At 40.5% G+C, this 21,816-nt stretch overlaps 1 pseudogene; it reads left to right on the top strand.

The window, feature by feature from the left end:
- LOC137635584 (probable chitinase 10) overlaps positions 1–21,816 on the top strand; it is a 175,439-nt pseudogene that overhangs the window by 123,189 nt on the left and 30,434 nt on the right.

The following is a 21,816-nucleotide window of genomic DNA, read 5'->3' as shown; positions in this document are numbered from 1 at the left end:
GCCGTCAATATCCTCGGCCCCAACTCTACAACCAGTTGCCTAAGTCAACAAAAATTAACAGATCTTAACATCTATTCAACGGATGATGGAGTTGTTCCAAAGGTACAAGAGATGATGCGGGAATTGCTCAAGCAGCAGCAGAAACTGTTGCAGGAGAGGATGGACTGCCCCGGATCCATGAAGGGCACTGCTAAGAAGCCTCTTAGAGTGTCGGATCTCCCTCACTGCTCCAAAACTAATCCCTGGAGGTATGCGGAGCATATGCCTATGATGAATGGGAAACTATTCGTCTCTGAGAAGTTGGGGGCCAAGCTAATTGAAGACCTATAGTTCTGGCCTAACCTTTCGGCCTACCCAGAGTGCTACGTGAGACTGCGGGATGAAAACCCAGCCCGAGAGGAAACAGTACGAAAAGAGGTCATTGTTGTCGAATATGACAAGGCGCAAGCTATCATTCTGAAAGCCTTGAAGGGAGCCGGGTACACCAACTCCAAAGTCTCAGCACAGAGCAAGAAACACCCCAACTTTTTTGCCCCTTCCTCCATCTCTTTCCCCTTTTTGGAGAAAGCACTAGACTTTGCCGACAAGGCAGTCGACAAGGGCAAACCCTGCCCAACCCTAGAGGAATGCAAGCCATTCTCTCTAGCACTGCCTGCCTGCGAGGAGAAGTGGAAGGATGTCCACCTAACCTTCTCCATCTCTAAGTTGGATCCAGAGATAGCAGGTTCAATGAGAACCTTCCGAAGTTGCCAGACCATCTTCTGAGGAAGGAACGGGAGTCCTAGGAGAGACTTGCAGCATCACTCTCTCATCAGAACTGTCTGGAAATGAGTGCATGTCAACATAATGCCCCAGAAATGTTCATCTTCCTGGCTAAGTCTCATATGGGTACCCTTGTAAAAGACTTATATGCTTTCCTCAGAGCGAGGAGAGCCTGTAGAGAGTTCATTTTGGCCTCAGCAACCATCAGACACGAACCAAGGAAGCTGATTACCTTCAGCATCTGGGGTAAAGACCTATTCCCACAGGAACTGGTCCAAGAGATCATTGCCAGAGCAGCCACGGAGAATAGGAACCCTCTCCATAAGTGGGGAATGAACTTGAAGAGGAAATCTTCCCAGCATGGAGGTCCCCAGCCCAAGAATAAAAAGGCAAGGAGACCACATAAACCTGCACAACTCCCCGCCATGAGTATGACCACGATGGCTCAGACCACTTTCCAGATGGTCCCTCAACAACTGGTAGCCCAGTCGCCAGTTTTCAACCCTAACTTGGAAAGGCAGTCGACGTCCTTTTGCCCCAGTCAGAAAGGAAAAGGCCCTAAAAGAAGTTCTCCCGGAGGTAACTTCTCTCGGGGCCGAGAAGGACGTGGTCGCGGAAACAAATCCGCAGGACCCCCTAAGCAATGAGGGGTTCCAGGTAGGGGGCAGACTGCATCACTTTCGTGATTGCTGGACGTTCGATCCTTGGGCCTACAGCCTAATCACGAATGGACTCGGGTGGAAATGGAGCAGAAGTCCACCCCGTTTTCCAGAATTCTTCCAACGCTCCACCCCCTTGATGGAAGAATATACCTAAGAACTCTTGAACAACAAAGTAATAAGGAAAGCAAACTCCATCAAGTTCCAGGGAAGGCTGCTTTGTGTTCCCAATCAACAAGTTCATCGAGAACAAGTTCCATATGCTTACTTTGCAACACATAAGGACCCTTCTGCCATAAGGGGCATACACGGTCTCAATAGCAGAGGCTTACTGGCATCTTCCAATGAGTCGCCCTTCCCCCTCCTACCTAGGATTCAAACTGCAGAAAGAGAAGTTTGTCTTCAGAGCAATGCCCTTCAGACTGAACACAGCCCCAAGGATATTCACGAAGCTAGCAGGCACAATCGTCCGACAGCTACGCTCCAAAGGAGTTCGAGTGGTAGCATATCTAGACGATTGGCTGGTTTGGGCAGCATCCAAGACTACTTTTCTGGAAGCAGCCAACAAGGTGATCCAGTCCCTGGAATGCCTGGGCTTTAAGATCAATCACGAGAAGTCTCTTCTCTCCCCAGCTCAACAGTTCCAGTGGCTAGGAATCCAATCCGCCTCTCCATTCCATCGAAGAAGAGGAGAGAAATAGCAAGATCTGTCAGGTGACTAATCCGTAACAAGAGGATTTCAAGACGCCAACAGGAAAGAGTATTGGGCTCTCTCCAGACCCTGTGCTAAAAGCACGTTTGAAAGATGCGTGAGGAGTCTGGAGGAAATACGCATCAAACGCTCAAAGAGATCAACTAAGGTTGACCCCGACCTTGTTGCGCACGCAGTTAAGCCCATGGTCAACAGCCATGAGCCTAGCACAGACAATTCCCCTGCTACCACCACAACCATCAGTGGTGATACACACGGATGCCTCCTTGGAAGGATGGGGATGCCATTCATACGACAAAAAACGTCAAGGGAATTGGTCTCACCAGTTCAAAACCTTTCATATCACCATTTTGGAAGCTATGGCAGTTTTCCTGATGTTGGAGAAACTATCCCCTCGCAGATCAATCCACATCAGATTAGTCCTGGACAACGAGGTGATAGTAAAGTGTGTAAGTCGACAAGGCTCGAGTTCACCCCAAATCAACCATATGATGTTAGCCATCTTCTACCTGGCAAGGAGGAAGGGATAGCACCTATCTGCAGTTCACGTACAAGGGTTCTGCAACGTGACGGCGCACGCTCTATCCAGGCGAAAACTCATAGAGACAGAATGGTCCCTAGGCGCAGACTCATTCTCCTTCATCTCGGAAAAAGTCCCGGAACTGCAGATCGACCTCTTCACAACGAGCGACAAGAAGAAACTACCTCGTTACGTAGCCCCTTATATGGACCCTCAAGCAGAGGCAATGGACACCGTGTCCCTTGACTGGAACAGATGGAATCGCATTTACCTGTTTCCTCGACAAGCTTAGATCCTTTAGAGGGACAGCAGCAGTAGTGGCCCCTAAGTGGCCCAAAAGCAATTGGTTCCCTCTAGTCCTAGAGTTGAAACTGAAGCTGTTTCCTCTGCCAAATCCAGTACTATATCAACTGGTCCAGAAGTCGACTGTCTACGCTTCATCCTTGAGAACCAACAACCTACATCTCATGATTTTCTTGCCCTAGCTGCGAACAAAAAGTTTGGAATCTCGAAGGATAAAGTGGACTTCATCGAGGAATACAAGTCAAGTTCGACTAGGAGACAATATGAATCGGCATAGAAGAAATGGGTGTCCTTTGTGAAAACAAGGAAACCGACAGAAATATCCATAGATTTCTTTCTTGCATTCTTCATACACCTACACGAGCAAGGCCTGGCCTCTAGTACAATTACCTCGTGTAAATCTGCCCTGGATATACCACTTCTGTGTGCTTTTGAGATGGACCTCTCCAGTGAAATCTTTAATAAGATCCCAAAAGCATGTGCTAGACTCAACCAAGCAACCCCACCAAAACCCATAACGTGGTCCTTGGACAAAGTCTTGCACTATGCTTCGAACCTAAACAATGAGGATTTTACTCTAAAAGATTCAACACAGAAAGTAATTTTTTCTGTTTGCTATAGCCTCAGGGGCTAGAGTTAGTGAAATAGTGGCCTTATCCAGAAACGAAGGCCATATTCAGTTCCTAGACTCAGGAGAACTGAACCTTTTTCCTGCCTTTCTTGCCAAGAACGAGCTACCCACCAAGAGGTGGGGTCCTTGGAGAATCTGCCCACTGAAGGAACATGCCTCTCTGTGCTCAGTAGAGTGTCTTAAGGTCTATCTTCGAAGAACTTTAAACTTCAAGGGAGGACAGCTCTTCAGAGGTGAAAACTCAGGATCAAATCTATCTTTAAGACAACTGAGAGTGAAGCTCACTTACTTCATTTGCAGAGCAAATCCTGACAGTACACCCACAGGTCACGATCCGAGGAAAGTTGCTTCTTCATTGAACTTCTTTCAACACATGGACTTTGAAAGACTCCGCTCATACACTGGATGGAGATCATCCAGGGTCTTCTACAAACATTATGCGAAGCAAGTACATGAAATAAAACACTTTGTGGTGGTGGCATGTAGTGTCATTAAACCCGTCGTCTAGTGCTGCGATGAACAGTGGACTGTTTTGGGACTTTACAGTGCATTGGGTGCATGGGTATACCTACCCTCTAGTGCAGATCACAGCGATGATTAACATACTGTTCCATATAGGTGCATATCTGACCAATAACACCAGTGCTGAGTGAACGTTTGTGTCACAGTGTTTATGTATTTCCGAACATCTGAACATGTCAGATAGATTTGTTTTCACATCTCCATTGAGTGGCGTTATTCCGATAATGTATTTATATATTTTTTCTACACGAGAAAATATGGGCTTTGATGTGTTTACGTCTTATTACTGCTCCCTCAGTTATAGACTAATAAAATATACTAGAGTTTTATTTAATCCCTTCATGGGGCTTATAACTTGAAATCACAATAACGATTTTTGAAAGAACGAATCGTACATTCTCATAGTAAGTAAAAAAAAGGTAAGCTTTAAAGTTTTCCCTTTTGTTCCAACGGAAATACAAACTTTAAATCCTTATTGTCGATATCGACATTTTCCCTGCTGGGAGCAGGAAGTACTAAACCAGCTCCAGGCTTAGTGGAAATGACAGATCTCTGGAATTTCATATACAGGTCTAGTAGACTAGATAAAGAAATCTATTCAAGGTCGAAGGCAGATACACAAACCCACTGCTAATAGTAATTTGAAGACAATTCTATAGTATGCTTCCATCAGGACAACATGGCCTGAGCCCAAGAAACGGATTTTGAGCAAAGTGAAAAATCTATTTTTGGGTGAGAGTGCCATGTTGTCCTGATGGACCCACCCTTTTGCTGACCCCTCCCAAAATTACTTTATCTGCGGTCATTTCTGCTTAACGAAAAGAAAAGGAATGGCGTCGTGGTAGTAGTAGGGAAGGAGGTCCACCGGGTACCTAGAATGGCACCCCCTCCTTTTGCCACTTTTCCTCCTTGCATCAAAGAGTTAAATCTATTCGGGGGGAAGATTGCTATGTGTCGTATCTAGAATACGTCCCCTGATATTATGCGATATTCTTTATTGGATACTTGCGCCAGGAGTTAGAATCCTGGAGTCCTTCGGTTTAATTCTCTGGGAGTATCACTGTAGCAAATATCCCTTAGAAGGCTACCTGAAGGAACCCTTCCATCAGGTGGACATGGCACTCTCACCCAAAAATAGATTTTCACTTTGCTCAAAATGTTTTTTTTTTTTTTTTTTTTTTTTTACAGAAACGCAGCCCAGGCGGTTTAATTAGAAAAACCCAGCCCGGGCGCGTTTAAAAAAAACACCCAGCCCAGGCGTGTCTAAAAAAGACAACTGGGTTGTATTGGGAAAAATTTGGGTTTCATGGGGAAAATGCAGGTTTTTACAATATACTGGTTTCTTATATATCTTCTATTAACTTATTGGTTCTTTACCTTTACTATTTAAATTTAGTAATATTTCTATGCCCTTAGTTTCATTTGTATTTCAGGTATTTAGTTATAATTCTTGAAAAATTAAGAGACAAATATAAAATGAGTTGAATCTCCATGCAAGTCTCCTACTAAGTAAATGATCCTTTCCAGAGACCGATTTTGAGTCCAGTCTCTAACTATGTTGCAGTCCCATATTTTAGGGGTTAAGTCAAACCAGGACCAGATATATATGGTGATTAAGACTTCTTTAGTTAGGCCTACTGTGGAAAGTTTGGAAAACAGTAAAAAGAAACCACAAAGCCAAATGCCTAATGTACATGATAAAACTTATTGAGCTTGAAATGCATTTCTTCTCTACATTCTTTGACTTTTTTTAGCTCATTACAGTTAACTGTGGCGGTTTTTATTTTTCCATTGAAACATTTATTGCATTGACCTGTTATATACAGTCAACCCTCCCTATTCGCGGGTTCTTTCTTCGCGATTTTTGCGATACAGAGAACTATATAACCAATTAGATGAAAAAAATATTCGCAATTTTACGATAAGTACTCTCACAACTACACATTTCAAACTGATTGCGCTTCTTAGCCTCCCAGCATGCTTGCAATGTTTCCTCTCTCCACACAGTACAATACCCCATCTTTCATTCACAAGGCTCAGCCTTGCATCATTTCTCCTCGTGTGTGCATCTCTTGCTTTAGTCTTTTTGTATAGTATCACATTGGGATGTAAAAGTGATGTAAAAATTTGGACAGATACAGTGATTTTAGTATAAAACGGATAAGTACTGTACATTACACTACCCCATCTGCCAAACAGTCAATGGCTCAAAAGTGTTGCATCATGCTTCAAACTTACTTCGTAAAACTTCGTACATAAAAGGTTAGTGGTACTGTACCCATTCATCTTTATTCAAATTTTTATTGTATTGGTATATTAATTGTATAATACAGCAATGTTCTTGTTATATTAGCTACTGTACAGTACTGTATACAAAATGCCATACTTTACAGTAGTAATGTAGATATAGGCCATGAGTACGGTGAGTTTCAATGGCGCGAGTCGACCTGTCAAAACACCATACGTAGGTATAAGTGTGGCAATGACTCATGTTATGTGTACCCTAGTCTTACCATGTACATAGCACACATGTTTACATGTACATAGCACACATGTTTACATGTACTGTAGACTTACTGAATGTGTACATTAATTAATAGAATACAGTTAACTCCGTGTTAACACAAGTTTTGTTAAGACGATTTCGAAGTCACATGAGTTCAAATTTATTGAGATATATTCTGTTAACACGAAATTTCCGATGTTACGCGAGTTGAATTTCCCGCCGGAGAGAGAGAGAGAGAGAGAGAGAGAGAGAGAGAGAGAGAGAGAGAGAGAGAGAGAGAGAGGTTAATAAGAATCTATTTAGGTTTACTAACAAATAAATTTTAGCTTTTAATGTAGTACCTAAAAAGTCATCTAATTTTAAATAATATTACGATAGTGAAAAGTAAACTTGAATTTTACATTTACGTATATTTATATTCAAGATTTTTGTTTACATCGCGTATGTAGGCTAGATGGCTGTGGATCGGCGTCAACGCCTGATTCGTCTGTTGTTGTTCGATATGCATTTTACTAAGTAACTAGTCGAGAGTTCATTGAACAGTATTCTTCTTTTATTTCAAGAATTACATGATAGGGAGCAAAATCATATCAACAATTCTCTGTTAATTATATGTGAGCATAATTGTGATACTGTAGGGTCCTTGAAAACAGCTGACGACCAAACCAAAATAAAAACAATCTGTAATTGCTGTTGTTAAAATACATCTTGAACTGTTAAAAGAAAAGTACAAAAATTATCTTATGAAGTAAAGATAACATAGAAAACCAGGATTATTTTAGATGTCTTTCAGTTCATATACGTTATGTTGTCAGCTAAAGCTACAGATCAACTGACGAAATCCAATGACGTCTTAATCCCTGCCTACGATTGAACATAGATTTAAGCTAAGTAAAAGTTTATATTGTGTGTAGTATTTATCTGACACGTTTTAAAGAAACAAATATTTCTGTTAAATATGTTCTCTGTGTATAATAAGGTGAGAGAGAGAGAGAGAGAGAGAGAGAGAGAGAGAGAGAGAGAGAGAGAGAGAGAGAGAGAGAGAGAGTAAGTATCCACATGATAACTAAATAATACTGTAATAGCTTTAAACGAAATGCATGAAAAACATATGCAATTAATTGTAAATGAATAAGCATGACATTAAAAGGAAAAAATATGTTATGATCTGTTATTTATTTACCGAAATGAAAGAAAAATAAATCGCTAATTTGTTTGATATGTGTAATATAGAATTGTGCGTCCTTACATACCAGAAAGCACTGTTCATTGTTTTTTTTTTTAACTTGAATATGTACTTATTGATATGAAATTAATTGTAATTAAATAACCAGTAAAATAAAAAGAATGTTACAATCTGTTATTTATTTACCGAAATGAAAGGAAAATAAATCGGTAATTTGTTTGATATGTGTAATATAGAATTGTGCGTCCTTACATACCAGAAAGCACTGTTCATTGTTTTTTTTTTTTTTTTTAACTTGAATATGTACTTATTGATATGAAATTAATTGTAAATAAATAACCAATAGACTAAAAAGAATGTTACAATCTGTTATTTATTTATCGAAATGAAAGAAAATAGATCTCTAATGCGTTTAGTATGCAATAGTCGTAGGTTTGTGTGTTCATACATACCATGCAGTACACTTAATTTTGATTTTTAACTTGAATATATACTTATTGACATCATATTAATTTTAAATAAATAATCATTAGACTAAAAGGAAAATATGTTACGATCTGTTATTTATTTACTTTAATGAAAGAAATATAAATCACTAATGATATTTATATGAATACATCGTAGCATTGTGCGTTCATGCATACAATAGTTTTATTTTTTTTAACTTAAAATGTACTCAATGATATAAAATTCAGAGAGAGAGAGAGAGAGAGAGAGAGAGAGAGAGAGAGAGAGAGAGAGAGAGAGAGAGAGATGCATCATAGTGTGAATGTACATGGGTAATAACTTATTTTACTATAGAATAAGTACAAGTATACTAAGAATGTGTGTTTTTATTGTTTCTGTGACCTTCAAATATATCAATAATGTGTTGGAATAAGTTTCATAGTAACAAAATCCCAAAATAGACATACTTTCCCAATGTCCAGGAATGAAACACCCCATATTACCATTATTTCATTTGGAGAAATTATGTTCTGTTAACATGATTTCCGTTAAAACGACCTCTCCAGGAACGTAACCCTCGTGTTAACGGAGAGTTAACTGTGAGAGAAACCAAGTAAAAACAATATCAAGCAATACTCAAGGTGTTAGTTGACTGCTTGTAGGCATTGGGCAGTGAGTTGGTAGTTTGGGAGTTAACTCACCCTAAGATAGCAAGTATTTGCAGATTTTCGCCTGTCTCTGTTACCTAACAAAGCTAATAAAGAGAGCTGACTGTATTATTATTGTTAGCTTGTAAATTCTGGGACATGTGAACCTAGATTGAAGAATGCAATAATCATAATTACAACATTTAATACTGAAGTTGAGGAAAATGGGATATAGGCATGCATTAGAATAAAAAAGTTTCTAGGTATACTGTTCCACTCTTCATTATGTATCACACTAAAATATTCACAACAGTACCATAATGAAATACAGTGCTGTAGCAGTAAACAGCTAAAAAAAAGGTAAAAAAAAAATAAAGCTGGCCCTTTTTTAAATTAGAAAAATATTCTACTATAGCTACCATGATTTAAAAAAAATGGTTGTAAATATATTTGTTCTACTTTGAATTGTGTATCAAACTAAATGTTGCATAATAGAACAATGTTAATGGATTTTTGAAGCACAAAACAGCTAAAAACTTTTAAAAACTGCACCCAAGCGGGGTTGTTCTAAAGAAAACCAGGGTTAAAAACCACACCCCAGCTGTTTTTTTTTTTCTTTAAATTAAAGAACTCAGCTTGGCCGGGTAAGCAGGTAGGTACCCAGGTATCTACTAGTCATTCCAACCCTGTAAGCTGTACATGGGCTTTTTCTCATGCGTTATATCTTAGTGTTTAATTCCTTCCATGTTTATGATTGGCCAAGTTTGAGAGTTCCATGCTTATTTGCTATGAAAAATTTACTATTTATCAGAAACATATGAAAATCTATTCAAGTTTATAGAATTTATACTGTATAGGTTATGTCATTACTGTATTGTTTTCCGGACATAAATTTGTCTAATTTTTTAACAAGCAATGGTTTGTGATGAGCGTAATTACACAAGTCTATAAGAATGCTTTTTGGGCTCGAGCCATGTCGTCCTGATGGAAGTTCCTCAAAGGCAGCTTTCTACTTGGGATATTTCTGCGAGTGATATACCAGAGAATTTTACCTATAGAGGTATCACAGGGTTACTATCCCCGGAGCAAATATCCCAAGAGATATCGTGTATATACTAGGGACATATTTAAAAAAGCCATGGCCACCCTTCCCCGAATAGAGTTAACCTTGTCTTGAAGGATATGAGATAGGATTGGATACGTGAGCAAGAGAGCCATTACAACTCCCGATCCTAGTGTGCTACAACTAACATGTTTCCTGTAAAACCATTCCTTCTTGCAGCGCCATCTCGAGGGTTGTTGGAGTTTTTTCTGCGTGTTTTCATAGGTTTTTTGAGTGATTTTTGGGATCATGAATGCTTTGGCTTCTTCCTCATCAAATAAGTTGAGTACCCTTTTCTTGGGTGTTGGAGAATTTCGCAACGCCACCTCGTTATTATTCGATTTGAATGCCTTTTATTGCCTGCGTTGGCATGCGGTTAGTGCTGGCGTTGTATCCAAAGGTAGTACGTTGAGCAGGGCACCAGCCACCCATTGAGATACTACCGCTAGAGAAGTATTGGGTCCTGTGACTGGCCAGACAGTACTAGGCCTACATTGGATCCTTTTCTCTAGTTATGGTTCACTTTTCCCTTGCATACACATACACCGACTAGTCTGGCCTATTCTTTACAGATTCTCGTCTATCCACATACACCTACCAACACTGAGATTGCCAAAAAAATTTTGGCAAATAATTGTCCAGTGGCTACTTTAATCTTGGTAAATGTAGAAGAGACTTTTTAGCTATGGTAAGCAGCTCTTCTAGGAGAAGGACACTCCAAAACCAAACCTTTGTTCTCTAGTCTTGGGTAGTGCCATAGCCTCTGTACCATGGTCTTCCACTGTCTTGGGTTAGAGTTCTCTTGCTTGAGGGTACACTCGAGCACACTATTCTATCTCATTTCTCTTCCTCTTGTTTTGTTAAAGTTTTCATAGTTTATATGGGAAATATTTATTTAAATGTTACAGTTTTTAAAATATTTTATTTTTCCTTGTTTCCTTTCCTCACTGGGCTATTTTCCCTGTTGGGGCCCCTGGACTTATGCCAACCTACTTTTCCAACTAGGGTTGTAGCTTAGCAGGTGATAATAATAATAATAATAATAATAATAATAATAATAAATGGATTTTGAGCAAAGCGAAAAATCTATTTTTAGGTGAGATAGCCATGTCGTCCTGATGGAAGGTTTCTTTAGATAGCTTTCTAAGGGATATTTGCTACAGTGATACTCCCAGAGAATTAATCATAGGCCTCCAGAATTCTAACTCCTGGAGCGAGTATCCTTAACATATCTTTAAGGATAAATATCAAGGGACGTATTTCTTGATACGACACATAGCAATCTTCACCCCGAATAGATTTGACTCTTTGAGGGGGGAAGAGTGGCGAACTAAAGGGGAGCCATTATCAAGGTACCCAGTGGACCTCCTCACCGTACTACTACGGCCCATCATTCCTAGTTGCATTTAAGCAGGAATCGCTGCAGATAGATTAGTTTCGGGTGGGGTCATTTTAAGAAAGAAGGGTGGGTCCATCAGGACGACATGGCTATCTTAACCAAAAATTAATTTTTCACTTTGCTCAAAATCCTTTTTTGGGCTAGGCCATGTCGTCCTGATGGAAGTTTACCAGAGAATTAACTTGAAAGCACTATAACTGTGGGTTTTTATAAGTGCCTTTACTTTGAATGAGTTCCTTATATGGTCTCTTAGACCCTTATATATGACATTACCGTTGTTTCTCATATCCACTAAGCTTGGAACTAGCTTAGGGCTTCCTGCCCCCTGCAGGGAAAATGTCGACTTCGACTATAAGGATTCAAAGTTTGTATTTTCCGTAAGGACATAAGGGAAAATTTTATGAGATTACCTAATTGTACTTTGGAAATCATAACCATCAAGGTGTCTATTTAAGGAAAAATAGAAAACTCTGGATTCTTTTATTGTTATACTGAGGGTAAAAGAAGACGCAGACACATTTTGTCTTTTTATTTTCATAAGCAAAATAAAATAATAATGTATCATGAGAAGAATCTAGCCTTGCATATATAAACATCATGCTTATATATATATTTTTGACCTGTAAGGGAAGAATATACTTATATTAATTCATTTTTTAAATGCCACTCAATAAATGTAAAGCTAATTTTGTCTAGTTTCACTTAGATGTTGGATATGCTTCAACACTGTGTTCAAATGTTCACACGGAACTGGTGTTATTTGTTAGATTATGCATCTGTATAGAACAGTCTATTAATCACCATAGTGATTTTCACTGGAAGGTATTACACTAGATGGTGTTGACACCTTTTCACCCGATACACTGTTGAGTCCCAAAACAGTCCACTGTTCATCGCAGCACTAGACGACAGGTTTTATGACACTACCTGCCACCACCGCAAAGTGTTTTACCTTGTGCACTTGCTTCACATAATATTTATAGAAGACTCCGGGTGATTTCCACCCTGTATATGAGCGAAGCCTCTCAAAGTCCATGTGTTGAAAGAAATTCAACGAAGAAGCAACTTTCATGGGATCGTGACCTGCGGGTGTGCTGTCAGGATCTGCTCTGCGAATAAAGTAGGTGAGTTTCGCCCTCAGTTGTTTTAGAGATAAATTCGATCCTGAAGTTTCACCTCGGAAGGGCTGTCCCTCCTTGAAGTCTGAAGTTCTTCAAAGATGGACCTTGAGACACTCTACTGGGCATAGAGAGACATCTTCCTTCAGAGGGCAGATTCTCCAAGGACCCCTTCTTTTGATGGGCAGCTCGTTTTTTGCGAGAAAAGTAAGATCAGGGAAAAGATTCAGTTCTCCTGTTTCCATGAACTGAATATGGCCTTCATTTCTGGATAAGGCTACTATTTCACTAACTCTAGCCCCTGAGGCTATAGCAAACAGAATATCACTTTCTGTGTTAGATCCTTTAGGGTGCAATCCTCATTGTTCATATTAGAAGTGTAGTGCAAGACTTTGTCCAACGACCATGTTATGGGCTTCGGAAGGGTTGCCGGTTTGAGTCTAGCTCATGCTTTTGGTATCTTATTGAAGATTTCACCTGAAAGGTCCACCTAAAAGGCGTACAGAAGAGGTCTGGTCAAAGCCGAGTTACACGCAGTTATCGTTGTGGAAGCAAGGCCTTGTTCGTGTAGGAGGATGAAGAAGGAGAGACAGAAGTCTATTGATATTTCTGTCGGTTTCCTTGCTTTCACAAAGAAAACCCACTTCTTCCAAGACGATTCATATGGTCTCCTAGTTGAACTTGACTTGTATTCTTCGATGAAGTCGATCTTGTCCTTTTAGATACCAAACCTTTTCTTGGCTGCTAAAGCGAGAAAATCATGAGATGTAGGTTGTTTGTTCTCAAGGATGAAGTGTAGAAAGTCGACTTCCGAACCAGTTGGGATAAAACTGGGTTCGGCAGAGGAAACAGTTTCAGTTTCAATTCTAGAACTAGAGGGAACCAATTGCTTCTGGGCCATTTGGGGGCCACTACTCCAACTGTTCTTCTGAAGGATCTTAGCTTGTCGAGGTCTTTTATCAGGAGATTGGTTGGTGGGAACAGGTAGATTCGATTCCATCTGTTCCAGTTGAGAGACATGGCGTCTATCGCTTCTGCTTGAGGGTCCTCATAAGGGGCTACATAACGACGTAGTTTCTTGTTGTCGCTCGTTGCGAAGATATCGATCTGCAGTTCTGGAACTTTTTCCAAGATGAAGGAGAATGAGTCTGTCTAGGGACCATTCTGTCTCTATCGGATTTTGCCTGGATAGAGCATCCACCGTCACATTGCGGAACCCTTTCAGGTGCACTGCTGGTAAGTGCCATCTTCTCTTCCTTGCCAGGTAGAAGATGGCTAATATCACGTGATTGATGTGAGGTGATCTCGAGCCTTGTCGGTTTAGACATCTTACTATCACCTCGTTGTCTAAGACCAGTCTGATGTGGACTGACCTGCGTGGGGATAGTTTCTTCAACGTTGGGAAGACTGCCATAGCCTTCAATATGTTGTTGTGAAAGGTTTTGAACTGGTGCGACCAATTCCCCCGCACTTTCCTTTCTTGCGAATGGCCTCCCCATCCTTCCAGGGAGGTATCTGTGTGTATTACCACTGATGGTTGAGGTGGTTGTAAGGGAATTGATCTTGATAGGCTCTTTGCTGTTGACCACGGCCTTAGTAGCGTGCGCAATCAGGTCGGTGTCAACCTTTGTTGATCTCTTCGAGCGTTTGATGCGTATCTTCTTCAGACTCCTGACGCATCCTTTAACTGTGCTTTTAGCCTTGGGTCTGTCACTGCTGCGAACTGGAGAGAGCCCAATACTCTTTCCTTTTGGCGTCTTGAAATCCTCGTGTTTGATTAGTCTCTTGACAGATCCTGCTATCTCTCTCCTCTTCTTCAGTGGAATGTAGAGACGGTGTGACTGTAAGTTCCAATGGATTCCTAACCATTTAAGCTTCTGAGCTGGAGAAAGGCGAGACTTCTTGTGGTTGATCTTGAAGCCTAGGTGCTCCAGGAACTGGATCACCTTTCCGGCTGCTTGTAGACAAGTCGTCTTGGATGCTGCCCACATCAGCCAATCGTCCAGGTATGCTACTACCTAATTTCCTTCTGAGCGTAGTTGTTGGTCGATTATATCCTCAAGTTTTGTGAATATCCTTGGGGCTATGTTTAGCCCAAAGGGCATGACTGCGAAGACACACTTTGTCTTCTGTATCCTGAATCCTAGGTAGGAGGAGAGGGGGCGACTGACTGGTAGGTGACAGTAAGTATCTGCCAGGTCTATTGAGACTGGGTACGCCCCTTTTGGTAAAAGAGTCCTTATGTATTGTAAGGTAAGCATCCGGAACTTGTTGTTCTCAATGAACTTGTTGAGTGGAGACAAGTCTAGAATGACTCTGAGTTTGTCCAAGTCTTTCTTGGGAACACAAAATAGCCTCCCTGGAATCTGATGGACTTCGCTTTTCTTATTACCTTTTTCTTCAAGAGTTCTGAGGTATATTCTTTCAACAAGGGGGTGGGGAGTTGGAAGAACTCTGGAAAATGGGGTGGAATTTTGATCCATTTCCAGCCGAGTCCATTCATGATTAGGCTGTGGGCCCAGGGATCAAAGGTCCAACAATCCCGAAAGTGGAAGCGTCTGCCTCTTACCTGGAGTCTCTCATTGCTTAGAGGTTCCTGAGGAATTGATTCCGTGACCGTGTCCTCCTCTATCCCTTGAGGGGTTTCTTGAGGAGCCTCTTTTTGAGCCTTTACCTTTGTAGGGTCGAAAGGTAGTTGTGTACCCCTCAAAACCTGGGTTGAACACAGGTGATTGGGCCACTAGCTTCTCAGGGACCATCTGAAAGGTGGTTTGCGGCTGAGTTACCATTTGAGGCACTGTGGCCATGGTCACGGTTGAAAGTTGTGCAGGCCTACGTGATTTCTTTGCCTTCTTGTTCTTAGGTTGAGGACCACTGTCTGAGGATGATATCCTCTTAGAAGACATGCCCCACTTTTGGAGAAGGTTCCTATTCTTTGACGATAACTTCCTGAACCACATCTTGTGGGAAAAGGTCTTTGCCCCAGATACATGAAGTAATCAGCTTCCTGGGTTCGTGTTTGACTGTTGCAAATACATACTCTCTACAGGTCCTCCTTGACCTGACGAAGGCATACAAGTCTTTCACAAGGGTACCCATGTGGGACTTGGCTAAGACCACATACTGTACATGTCTGGGGCACACATTTCCAGGCAGTTCTGATGAGACAAAGAAGCAGCTAGTCTCTCTTTTGTCTTCTGTTCCCTTCTCAAAAGATGCTCTGACAGCTTTGGAAGGTTCTCATTGAACTGCTGACCTGCTATCTCCGGATCAAACTTGGAGACGAAGAAGGTTATATGTACTTCTTTCTACTTCTCCTCGCAGGTAGGCATGGCTAGAGATAATGGTTTACATTCCTCTAGGACTGGGCACGGTTTGCCCTCATCAACTGCTCTCATGACACAGTCAAGTGCTTTCACCGAAAAGGGGAAAGCTCTTGAGGAAGGAGCAATGAACGTTGGTTGCCTCTTGCTCGATGCCGAAACTTTGGAGTTGGTATATCCAGCTCCTTTCAGGGTCTTGGTTAGGATAGCCTGTGCTTTGTCATGCTCGAAGACAATGACTTCCTTCGGTACCGTCTCCTCACGGGATGCTGGTTCATCCCGCAGTCTCAGGTAGCAATCTGGGTATGCTGAAAAGATGGGCCAGAATTGGAAATCTTCAAGGGGTTTGGCCCCCAACTTCTCAGAGATATAGAGCTTCCCATTCATCATGGGCATGTGCTCCGTGTACCTCCAGGGGTTGGTTTCAGAGCAGTGAGGTAGGTCAGATACTCTAAGGGGCTTAGTAGAGCCTCCGGAAGCGCCAGAGCTTTTCCCTTCCCTTACCTCTCTCTATGTCTCTTTGAGATCTTGCTTTATCTCCTGTTGTTCCTTTTGGAACACTGCCAACATCTGCTGGATCGACTCTAGGAGCGCTTTGCTCCTGCCGAGCTGCACATCTGGTTGGGGAGTTGGGGCTGAAGAGGTTGACGGCACAGGTTGATTTGCCGTCATGGTGATCTGAGGGTCCTCAGTTACAATTGAAACGGATCCATCTTCCTCCCTTGGTGGTTGAACCACTTCTTCTTCAGGCCCTTCTTGCAGTAGGTCCTTTTCATTGTCGGTGGACACCTCCGACATCCGTTCTTGGTGGAATTCCATGCCTTCCAGTGCCTTGTTAATGTCTGCTTCCACTGTCAGTTGGATGAAGGGAGGCTTGACCTGTACTTGCGGGACAACCACACTGGATTGAGCCTTAGGGAACAGAAGACACCTTAAAGATTTGTTAGGTAGGTAAGGTCCCGGAGAGTTCTTCAGGAACCCTCTTACTCACCTCCAAAGGGATTCCCTTGCTGTATCCCTTAACTCCATAGTGTCAGGGATCTCTTCTCCGAAGCCTTCGGTCAGCAAGGTTGAACAGATGGAGCAACCCTTTGGGTCCCAGCACCTCAGGGATCCAGATACGATGCAGCATGGGGCATGAGACCTGCACATCATATGCTCACAAAAGTACTTACTCTTGTGGTTGCAGAACACGACTGTACACGATACCATTGGCTCCTCCTGTAACGAAAAAAAAGATGAAATGAGTATTGAGTTGTTTATATCATTGATATAAATGCATACTTATCAATAGTAATACTCACTATTATATTTAATAGCTTAGGATACTAAGCTAGAAAGGAAATAGGAAAGACACACACATATCTGTGTTTCCTCTGCCAGGCAATTACTGAGACCTCCGTCAATATTAATATCTAATTCCCTTATAAGGGAAAATACAGAATGGAATAACTCCCATACGTAGAGCCGGAGTCAGTGAATATTTACACTAACTCCTCCACCTGTGGAATATTAATACTGAACGGTGATTCATAAGTGTCCCGATAATCAAAGGATTCATCAGGGTGTTGAGGGAATACTTCAACCTCAACATATTATACGGTCCCAACAATTGACTGTGAAAGGATACACAGAGTATGTTAGAAATACTTGTACTACTGTATTGTTGTATACTGTAGTTTTACCAACTACTGTATTGTTGTATACTGTAGTTTTACCAACTACTGTATTCTTATATACTATAGTTTTCTAGCTACTGTATTGTTATATACTGTAGTTATACTGGCTACTGTATTGTTGTATACTGTAGTTTTACCAGTATACTATCGGGGTTAGGCTAGTGCCCAGCGGCACTAACTGATAGAGAGAGAGAAAGAATGGAAAGGAGGATTTCCTATTGTTATGGTTTAGCACAATAATTGGACGTGTAGGAGGGCTACTGCTGTCTACTGTCTCCTTGCCAGAATGAGATTTCTAATGGAAGGGGAAGAATGCATCTGATTCTAGCTTCCATCCAGCCAAAACTTTTGCCGCCAGCTATACTGCCAGTTGCGAGGTCTGTGGATGGTAGTCCAAGAGGGGACTGAAGAATTCTCAACAGTATAATGGGTTTCCCACCGGCAGCCGTCAGGACCGGCTCAGTCTTTCCCCCAGGAGCATTCGCTTCCTGTGAAGGAAGGACATAAGGAGGAGTTGACCGAGGCGGCAACCTAACCGCCACAGGTAGGGTCCCGGCTGGCAACTTAGTCAAGCCAGCAAGCCTGGATGATTGCAGAATAACGGCCAAAAGAATGTTGTGATGGCTAGGCTGACACTAAAGGACAGAGCGGGGAGGGAAAAGGGTCTTATTGTTTGCAGGGGGAGAAAGGCAGCAGCATGTATGCTGTCTACTTTCGGGTGTAAACTAAGGAAGCATAGCTTCCTGTGCCGACGCCGTCTTGGTCGGCAGAGGAGCAAAAATTCCCCTGTCGGCGACATTGTCGGCTATAAGACATGTCTTATAGTCTACAAGGTTTTAAGTAGGAGTTGATAGGAAGTTTCTATTAACCATAATAATTACCTGGAACATAGATGAAGAATTGTTAGTAATTATATCTCAGCTGATCCCATCTTTGGTCGTCAAGTTTTCTTGGTGGGATTTAATGATATGTTGGTATTCTTAAAATACAAGTTTAATTATATCTTGTGGCTACACTGCTCTATGACAGCTGACTCCTAAGTGTGTGTGGAGCGTCATACACAATCTGACAAAACCAAAATAGTTCTAAACAAAAGAGCATCGCTCTGAGAAGACTTAAATCCTACTCCAGTACAAAACTATAAAGAATTACATCCTATCTCTGAGGTAATCAACAAATGTTTGAATCCTAATACCAAAACAAATCATTACACTTATGTACAAAGCATAACATGTTTTATTCATGCAATATGATGCAATGTTGCGCAATACCTGTAACACTTGAAATAATATAGTACATTATTACAATAATACATAACAGTCTCCTCCCCCTTAACTTGGCATTGTAAAAATCTTCATAAATCTAATCTCTCAGGGGGCTTTCCTCTGTTAATCCTATTAGGAAGCACTTTAACCTCATCTTGTACTGGTACATGAATTGATTCTGAATCTACATTGGATGTTGAACCATCTTGGTTAATATTTGACTCATTTGATCTAACTACTTCTTTAAGTTTCTCATCTCTAACATTCACATGCTCTACTGTCTTTCTGTTTAACGGCTGTAATTGATCAACATGACGTTTTACAACATTATCACCAACACGAACATCATAATGTAAATTTCCTATCTCTCTTACAATCTCTCCTGGTACCCACTTCTCTGGAGTGTTGTACGATCTTACCATGACATCAGACAAAGGTAAAAAATGTCTTACATTAGGAAGCTTTACTACTTGTTTATACCCTTTATCTGCTAAATCACTTTGCAAACTTGGATACAACAAATCTAACTTACACCTTATCCTCCTCCCCATCAACAAATTTGAGGGTGTCATGCCTGTTGTGCTGTGCGGCGTTGTTCTATAAGACAATAAAAATTTTGATACATGCAAAAATATATTACCTGAATTTGCTTTTCTACACTTCATATTGTGTTTAAACGTTTGGACAAATCTTTCAGCCTCTCCATTAGTAGATGGATGATATGTAGCTGAAAATGTATGCTTTATACCATTGACATTACAAAATTCTTTAAACTATTGTGAGGTAAATTGTGGACCATTATCTGTAACAATTCTTTCTGGAATACCGTGCGTTGAAAAAATTTGCATTAACTCTTTTATTGTGGCGTAAGACGTTGTTGTCTTCATTGGGATAATTTCTGGCCACTTACTGTAAGCATCTACTACTATCAAAAACAAGTAATTTAAAAAAGGACCTGCAAAATCTATATGCACTCTTTGCCATGGATACCCGGGTAACTCCCACGGGTGCATTCTAGCAAATTGAGGATTGTTCTGCTGCATAACACAATTCATACAATTCTTTATATAAGATTCCACATCTTTATCTACACCTGGCCACCATACAAAAGTTCTCGCAATTGACTTTGATCTTACAATACCTTGGTGATCAGCATGTATTTCAGACAAAACCTTGTGTTACACTCAGTTCATACCATATATCCTTATACGGTTTACAATTTTCCTCTTTTCCACATAAGTCCCTACCTGTCATTAAACTCTCCAAAACCTTACTAAGTACTGGGTCTCTCTTGGTACTGTGTGCTACATCTTTTGCAGTTATTGGTACATCATATACAGAAATTATCAGAACACTGTCATCATACTCCTCTGGAGCTTTGTCTACGGGTAATCTGGATAAAGCATCTGCATTACCCATGTTTGATGTTGGACGGTATTCTATATCATAGTGGTACGCTGCTAACATAATTGCCCAACGTTGTAGTCTTGCAGCTACCAACGTAGGTAAACTTGCTTTTGGACCCAAGTGTGAACTTTTTCCTACCATAAAGATACATATGGAATTTTTTAACTCCATAAACTAATGCTAAACCATCCTTTTCTATTTGAGAGTAATTCCTTTCTGCCTTGTTCAATACTCTAGAAGTGAATGCAATTGGTTTTTCTGTACCATCTGGCATTACATGAGATAATACTGCACCTAAACCTATGTTTGATGCATCACATACTAATTTAACTGGTAAATCCATTTGATAATGTACTAAGAATGTAGGTGATGTTATTTCCTGCTTGATTCTTTCAAAAGATTCCTGACACTCTTTTGTCCACTTCCATTCTACACCCTTATTCAACAGATTATACAATGGATGTGCAATTGTAGACAAATTCTGAATGAAATTCCCATAAAATGTTACTAAACCTACAAATGATTGTAATTCCTTAAAATTTTCTGGCACTTTTGATGATTGTACAGCTTTAATCTTCTCTTTAGTTTTGTGAATACCCTTGCCATTTATTACAAAACCTAAGTATTCCACTGAATCAACTTCTAAAAAATATTTGTTCTTATTTACTCTAATATTATGTTCCTTCAACTTCTTCAGAACTGTTCGCAATCTTTCTCTATGTTCTCTTGTGTCTTTACCAGCAATTAAAATATCATCTATAAAAATGAATACTCCTTGCATTCCTGAAAAAATCTTATCCATAGTTTGTTGCCATATAGCTGCACTACTTGCAACTCCATAAGGTAATTTCTTTGGTCTAAACAAACATAAGGATGTATTTACTGTACATAATTCTTGTGAAGTTTCATCCATGGGAAGCTGTTGAAATGCTTGTCTTAAATCTAATTTAGAAAAAACACTGCATCCTGACATAGTTGCAAACATGTCTTTCGGATTTGGTAAGGGATGTTGAGCTATTTGCAGTTGTGGATTTAACGTTACTTTGTAATCTCCACATAACCTAACCTGTCCACTTTCCTTCACAATAGGAACTAATGGCGTAGCCCAATCTGAATATGTAACCCTTTCCCAGGAACCTTCATTTTCTAATCTCCTGATTTCTGTTTCAACTGCACTTTTCAATGCATACGGTACTGGTCTGGCAGCACAAAATCTAGGAGAACTGTCAGGTTTCAAAACTAAAATTGCCTTTGCATTCTTTACTGTACCTACTTTATCTTCAAATACGTCTTGAAACTCTGATATGATATTATCCATAGATATTTCAGTTTTGTTTTCATCTTGTCTACCTGTAACCTTCAAAATACTAGGCCAATCTAACTTCAAATACTATAGCCAATCTAAACCTAGCAAAGTTTGTCCATTACCTTTTACTACTGTTAATGGCATTCTCTCGAATTTTTGTTCTTTGTACTGTACTTCTACGTTCGAAGCACCTATCACCTGAATATCAAAACCATTATAACCTTTCAAAACTCTATTTGTACCTTCTAATAACAAATTAGGAATGCTTATAGCCGTTTTCTCAGACATAATTGATACATCGGTTGCTGTGTCAACTTGCATC

The sequence above is a fragment of the Palaemon carinicauda genome, chromosome 3 (genome assembly GCF_036898095.1).
Source record: "Palaemon carinicauda isolate YSFRI2023 chromosome 3, ASM3689809v2, whole genome shotgun sequence".
In the NCBI taxonomy this organism is placed as follows: Eukaryota; Metazoa; Arthropoda; class Malacostraca; order Decapoda; family Palaemonidae; genus Palaemon; species Palaemon carinicauda.
The sequence above is the reverse complement of the archived record's forward strand: the minus strand, read 5'-3'. Positions and strand labels throughout refer to the sequence as shown.